Genomic DNA, 7,775 nt, shown 5'->3' on the forward strand with positions numbered 1-7,775 from the left:
GTCTGCCTGCAGCATTTCCTATACTATGTCTCATCTCTCTATTACCCATTTCCTCACCAATCTCCATTGCTTCCTCATCTCCCAATGCATTGAATTCAAAATCCATGTCCTAGTCTACAAATCTCTTCATGTCCGAGCCCCTTTCTACATCTGCAACCTCCTGAAGCTCTACATAGCAACATGCACCCTCTGCACTTGTGACTGATCACCTTTGGAATCCGCTTCCCCTCTGCTTCACTGCGAGTGGCAGGGTTTATAGTGCCTTGGGTGCACATGTGGGAACTCTACTCGTAAAGCTATCTGCCTTGCCTTCTTTCTCCAAATCTTCAAAAGCCTTCTCAAAACTCATCCTTCCCACCTTGTCTTTAGCCATATCTACTGTAGTCCTGCTGTTTGGAGTCCATTTTTAACCTCTGTGTAGCATTATGGATTTACTGTGCTGAAGGTACCACATACCTGTGTTGCTGTTGAGAGTAGGAAATCGTATTCATAATATACTGAGTTGTAAATAAAAAATCAGAGAGAAAAACAAATCTAATTAACTATCTGTTAATCTTGAGAGCAAAACTCTGATTAATTCTCCCATTCTTTAGCCCAGTGGCACTATAGGAAATTGACCTGTGCCTGAGACTATCCCAAGAGATCAGCTTACTCAGCAGAGACCATTTCCAAACTACGCAGTGCTTTTGGCCACTAAGCCACCAACGGGAAGCTTTCTCTTTATTTTCAAATAGCAGTATTAGCAGAGTCAGCAGCAAATGAGAGAAAAACTGATTAATGGCAGGGCAAACTGGGGGACATAGAGGTGCCTTTGTGAGTCTCCAATCCGCCCTTCGAGAGAGAACTTGTCTGTGAGGTGCATATTATTGACTTAGACACCAATTTATATCACCATATTTCACGTTAGTCACAGCAGACAAAGTACCTGGATTTCAGGATTGAAACAGTATCCATTTGGAACAATAAATTTCATAATTTGTCCCATTTGTTGTATGTTAGTCTGCTGTGTACCCACAAACATTTGGGTGTCTGAGCGCACAAATCATTAAAATCTAATGCACAGGTAAAAAAGCAATCCAAAAGGTTAAAGGAATGTTACCCCCACACCAACCCCCCATCATCATCAAAATTTCATACATGACCGTAAGGCTGGAAAATTGGCTAGGGTCAGAGCACAGAAGAGCTAGGCCTCATTGTGCAAAGTAACACAAGCTCACCAGCTGCTGGGACAAGGCAGTGGAGATTGTGCTTTCCTGTGGAATAATACTCAGCATCATCTGCTCCTTTAAGGAGAGAGAAGTTAAGAGAAAAAAAATGAGAGGAAAAAACCATGGGGAGATGAGGATAATTTTTTTCATGCAGTAAGTTGTCATGATCTGAAACTCACTGTCTGAAAGGGTGGTAGAAGCAGATTCAGCAGTAACTTTCAAAAGGGAATTGGATATGTACTTGAAAAGGAAAGATTAGTAGGGCAATGCAGATAGAGCAGTAAAATGGGATTCATTTTATAGCACTTTTAAAGAGCCAGCACAGGCACAGTGGTCGAAAGGCCTGTATTCGTGCTATAAGATTCTATGATTCTATGATTTTCATGCTTTCAATGATTTTGATATATACCTTTGTGGTTCTCTTTCTACCCTCTGATGTTCAAAGTTATTTTCTCCCCTCCTTTAAGTTCCTCTTGCTCAAACTATGTAGCACTGAATTTAGCATTGAACGTAAGAGTGAACCTTAGTCAATGACCGGAATTTTCTGGAAGTAGGTGGCTCAGGGATGGGTGGGCCTCCGGGGTGAGCGATAACCCAGGAGGCCGGGCGTCCCAGAGGCCTGCCGGCTTGAACAGCAGGGCCTGATTTTCATGTGAGCACTCGGTTTCCCGCCCACAGCCAGCAAGATTGGGAGGCTGCGGGTGGGTAGGCCTGCTGGTGCAGAGAGGGAGGGATGGTCCGGTCCGGGGGGAGTGGATGTCAGCAGGGGATCGGGCTTCGGCGGGATGTTCGATCGGGGATCAGGCGGGCTCTGTCAGGGATCACGGGAGAGCTCGGTCGAGGATTGGCAGTGGTGGTTTGGCCGATGATCGGCGGTGATTGGGGATCAGTGAGGGGACGGGGGACTAGGGGTTGTCAGCTGGAGCATCGGTAGTGGGGGAGAGGCGATCAGGGCTGGCCACCACAGCATTGTGGCCGGCCTCAGCACCATCAGTGGGTTTGGAGTGGGGAGGCCTCATGATGGGTTTCACAGGCCTGGGAAGGTGATCAGAAGCCTTGTGAGGGTGTCTCCAATCTCAGGGTGGATGGGTTAGATAGGGACCCTGACTCCAAGAGGTAGTTATAAAGCCACTTACCTCCTGGTGCAGCAGTCCGTGCCATTTTTAACAATTTAAATGCCCGCACGCTCCAAACCACCCGCTTTTAATCACAGAAATTTCCGATTTGGAGGATTCAATCCAACATATTCCTGGTATTTGAAAGAGAAGCACTTGCAAGACATCAACAAAAATGTCTCTTGGTAACCAAACTCTGGAAGGCGCATGGGGCAGTTTGTTTTTGATGTGCCCTCTGAATTTCCAGCCTCCTTTGAAGGGACGGATCTTGCCTGCACTTAGTATTTCCCCAATGTTAAGGTTGAGTTTGGGATTTCGCTGGGAATGGATGGTGTCATGGATATGAACCAGTGCTTTATCAGTGCAGACACAGAGGATTTAAAAACCAGCATATAATGGATCATTCATAGCTGCTGTAAAAGTTCTGGTGATCTATGTGCACTCAGGGTTGATATAATTTTACGGGTGCTAATGTCCTCCAATACATTATCACAAAGACCATTGTCCATATTAGCCAGATGGCAGGCTATTCCCTTGTTTGGGACATCAGCCGAATCCAGTCTTGTCATGAACTAAAGTCCACGGACATGTCCTTCTCAGTAGGCATTACTGGATAACGATGCATGCGCAAATATCTGAATGGGCTGTGCTGCCAGTTAAAGGGCCCATGCACCAAAAAAATGACAGGGAACATTGGCTATGACGAAGGGTCATAATGCTGTCCCAGGTCACCTAACACCCAGTCAATCCAAAATCTTCATGCTCTCAATAGTAAAAGTATTTGCAAAAGAAGCACGAAGAAGACATGAAAAAACATCTAAGAAAGATTAACAATAATGTTGTTCAACTGAAACTCAGTAATTGGGTTTATTACAAAAGAAAAGATAATTTACAATATATAGCTTTGAACTACGTCCAGCTCTGCTATGCATGAACTGCTGAGGCCTGCCTATCGATGCTGTGTATTATGTCACTGATCAAGCTGAGATAAGCCGCTGATTTCTGCAGTACTCACTCGCCAATCACCTGCTATTTTCACAGTCGCTTTCAGAATCAGTATCGCTTTCAATTTCAATTTATCTGAACGTAGAGAGTGGGATTTCTCATTGTATAGTCAGCCAATGAGCAGCCTCCTGTGCAGATAGCTCACCTGATAAGATAGGAAGCCCAAACCACTGACCTGATCAGGCGTAGGAGCATGCTTAAAATTTTACAGACTTCCCGGTAGAAAATTCCCCTAGTTCAGCATGAAATTGCAAATCTCACTCAGAATGGCTGGAGTGGGAAATGCAAAATGGTACATTGGTGTAGCAAGGGAAGGTTTTCTGAGATTTGGATTAAGATGCATTGGGCTGGATTCTTCACTGCAATCCCACCGAAATGAGGCTAAATCTGGTGTTGAGGCCTAACAACGCCTCACCGCCCTGACCTGAAGTTCCATCCCCCCACCTCTGTCCCCAGGAGAAATGCTGCTGGCTGTGTCAGGGGAAGGGTATTACTTCTTGAAATAATAGGGTTCGCAGCATTCAATGTCAGACATTCACAGATTTATTAAGCATGGAATAATAATTGACAGTAATTAAACCTATATTTAACCGCAACAATTATGACAAAACTTTGCGAGGTTTAGCAGGAAAATGTACAACACATTGCAGTTCCGAGCTCGGTGTACTTGATTGGCCAGACCATCGAATTCCAAAGTATCTGTTCTAACAAACACTTTTTACACCCTGTGTCACAACCGGTGCATGAAAATTTACACGTTCCATAGTACTGCCTAATATACAGTTAGCATTCAACACTGATTTGCCTGTACTGCCCTTGTCGCCATCGATCCTACTTCCAAACAGACCTGAAGAAATGAGACTCCACGCTTATAATAATTATTTTTCAGGGCCATAGAGATTGACTGGCAGTAACTAACATTTATGTCATTAACACGGTTTTAGACTGAAGTAGACAGGACTTCAGTTTCTGTGGCAAATTTACTTCATATCTGCAATGAAAATATAGCAACATCACGCCTTTCATTGCATTTCAGTGGTGAGGCAGACAGCAAGATGTCATTTTTGTTAAGCCAACAGCAGGGTGGTGCATCTCAGACAGCAACGTTTGGATTTTTGTGTTTAACCTTGCATCCGCCCTCTTGTGCAGTTGCTGTACCATTTGTGCATAAATAAGAGTGAGTGCTATTAACCTCAGTTATTTCGAGAGCAAATTATGGCCCAGTGTTTTCTAACACACTTCATTGGAAATACTCAACAGATGAATTCTTCACAAATAAACCTATTGTCCAGTTTCCAAAGTGCTGGGTCTGGCTGCAGTTCATCGACCTGACACCAAACAGTGGGGCAGCCAATTAAAATCATTAAGAGGTATTTTAAAGGTATTTAAAAATAATTTTACCAGGTACTTACCATTTTTCCAAGCTTTTTACGAGATTCACATCCCTCGCAGAACACATTCTGTCTGGTTCTCAATAGCTTTGACTAGTTGATAGCTGCAGAAGTGGTATAAAAGTTACCATTTCACACCTGTTCACTTTCCAATCTCAGAGGCTTTCAGGATTTGGAAGACACTTTTGAGCTATATGCAGGTTGAAAGTGTTTGCAGTGAACTATCTAACCACTGTCACCTCCTTGAAACAACTTCTTTCACCACTGACAGATCGCATCTGTCATCTCAACTTCAGCTGCCATCTATTCCCACAGCTTCGGTGCCCTTGAAAAGATTTCACATAGGTCCTCAGAATCCCACCACGATCAGCCCCAACACCAACATCACTAAACACACCAGCATCACCAACAACACTAACCTTTTCTGCAATCACCTGATGCTGAACAGGACACAGGGCATCAGCACCCAACCACATTGCTGCCGGGATGCCAGGGATGGCCAGATTTTCTTCACTTGATGCTGTACACCATGGCTGCCACATGATGCATCAGTTTGGCACCACCCCACACCAGCACCATAAAACATCTCTGCAATGCCTAAGCCATTATTTTTGCACTCATCGCCATTGTGGGGGGTATCCTTATGTCTCACCATTCACTACACTTCACTAAGCTAGTTACAAAGGTGCAAATAGATCTGTCCAAAAATGCAAATGTTGAAAATAAAGATTTCAATGTTTGACAACACATTAGCAGAATCTCTACATTGGCTAAAAGACCCAAGTGCCTACCGTTGTGTGTTGTTAGTTGGTATGATTGAACAAGGCTGAGGGTAAGTGTAAGGTGTGGCTAGTGAGTATGGGATGTGATAATGTAGATAGAGAGTGATGAGTGCAAGCTAAGTTGTTGTGAGTAAAGATGTGCAGGAGCAGAGTAGGGAAGGCAGAGTGATGGGGATGTAATGAGAGGCACAGTAGGATGAGGTTAATTGTGGCTTTTCAGTAACATATCGTGATCTACTGAGATCATTGAAAGGTTTGCGTCACTGCAGGCTGGTCCTCATGATGACATCCCTGTTTGTGCCCTTATGTACAATGTGCAACCAGGCTGTGTGGTGTCCTACGGAGGTCTCTTCCGTCCATTGGAAGGAAAGAGTACCTCAGTGCGTGCTGTGACTCCCTCCATGAGCATATGCAGGGAGTCCTAGGAGAGCCTGGGTGCAGTCGTGCATCTTTGTGTAGTGCGTGTCATTATTTGCAGAACCACAATGCTGCAGAACACTGACACGACAACTGTCAAAATGAATCTGGTCATGGTCTCTTTAAGGAAACTAGCTGATGGCATTTCATCAAATGACGTTATCAGACCCGGTTCCTTTTAATTGGCTGTGTACCTCGTAGGGCGGGCTTAACAATTGTAATCTCGGGAAGATTCTTTTCACGGTGCGGACTGGAGCCAGGAGCGGAGTCGCAACAGGCCACCGACCCCGGTCATCCCGGACCCGCCATGGTTGGCGAAATCGCGGCCTTAGTGTCTACATGTAGTATCTGGAGTCATTCTTGCCTTCAGGTATCTGCAGGTTCGGGACTTTGGTACACTGAGTTTATTAACATGGTACTTCACTTGGGATAACACAAGCAAATAGGAACTCCCTATACATGCAGTTCTAAAAATTCCCTCAACTTCCTGAAGTATTCCTGAATTTCCTAATTTTCAGAGTCTAACAGAGTCCCAGGGCACGGCACTGACTGAAAGTCTTGTTGATTTGATCCAATGTTTAACGGATAACCAGGATTTGTCTTTGACCTGTAAAATACACACAGTTACTTCCCGGGGAAACTTGGCACTATTCAGAAGGTTAAATATCTTCGACCTCAATATTATTTATACTTTTAAAAGGCAACAAGCAAGGCACAGCTAGAACAGAAAGAAAAAAAGGCTTACATTTATATAGCGCCTTTTATGGCGACCGGCCATCGCTTTACAGTCAATGAAGTGCTTTTTGAAGTGTAGTCACTGTTGTATTGTAGGAAACGCAGCAGCCAATTTGTGCACAGTAAGCTCCCACAAACAGCAATGTGATAATGACCAAATAATCTGTTTTAATGAGGTTGATTGAGGAATAAATATTGGCTAGGACAATGTCCCGACTCTTCTTTGAAATAGTGCCATATGTTCTTTACTTCCACCTGAGAGGGCAGATAGGGGCTCGCTTTAATGTCTTATCTGAAAGACGGCACTCCCTCAGTACTGCACTGGAGGGTCATCCAAAATTTATGTGTTCATGTATCTGGAGTGGAACTTGAACCCACAACTTTCTGACAGAATGAGGGTGCCACCAATTGAGCCAAACAGACACACATTTTGACCAGGATACCCACATTCAAGTTGTTTAAAAGTGTAATCGGGTTGAGGGATTGGGTGTGCAGTGTTCCTTTCCTTGTCACACAGAGCAGGGGCAGTGTACCTCCCTAGAACACAGAAAAACTGCGGTTAATACAATTTTCCACATACACAAATCCTGGAGATGGGAGAGATCAAGATCAGTTCAAACTCACCATTTCATTCAGTTTGCTCAGAGTGTGTGTGTTGAGAACCTGCTGTAACTGCAGCCTCTCACAGCCCAGACTCAGAGTCTCGGGCAACAAGACCAACACAATCCAACATCTCCAAATACAAGAGCAAGCCATGTTCAACCAAGTCAAGGTAAAGCAGAGTGATAAAACTAGTGATTAACATCAACAGAAATACACTTTAATGTTGTGGTTCGTGAACAAAAATAAGCAAAAGATGGTTATATAAATGGAAAAATGCTTTTACTAGCTTTTAATATCTACTTATGGTAGGAAAATTGAATGCAGTCTCCATTTATTCAAGTAAACCACTGCAATACAAGGAGACTATTTAGAGCCAGTATCAACATTATTGGGGATCTTCATAAGGAGACTTATTATATAGAATTGTATAGCACAGAAACAGGCTCATGCACTTATTTAGCTTCCCCTTAAATGCATCTATGCTATACACAACAACAACCCCATGTGGCAGCAAGTTCC

General features: G+C 43.8%; 1 pseudogene; it reads right to left on the reverse strand.

Annotated features, from left to right (window-relative positions):
- LOC139233525 (interferon tau-like) overlaps positions 1-7,409 on the reverse strand; it is a 117,421-nt pseudogene extending 110,012 nt beyond the window's left edge.
- Positions 7,410-7,775: the final 366 nt, after the last annotated feature.

This window comes from Pristiophorus japonicus, chromosome 21 (genome assembly GCF_044704955.1).
Source record: "Pristiophorus japonicus isolate sPriJap1 chromosome 21, sPriJap1.hap1, whole genome shotgun sequence".
Classification (NCBI taxonomy): Eukaryota; Metazoa; Chordata; class Chondrichthyes; family Pristiophoridae; genus Pristiophorus; species Pristiophorus japonicus.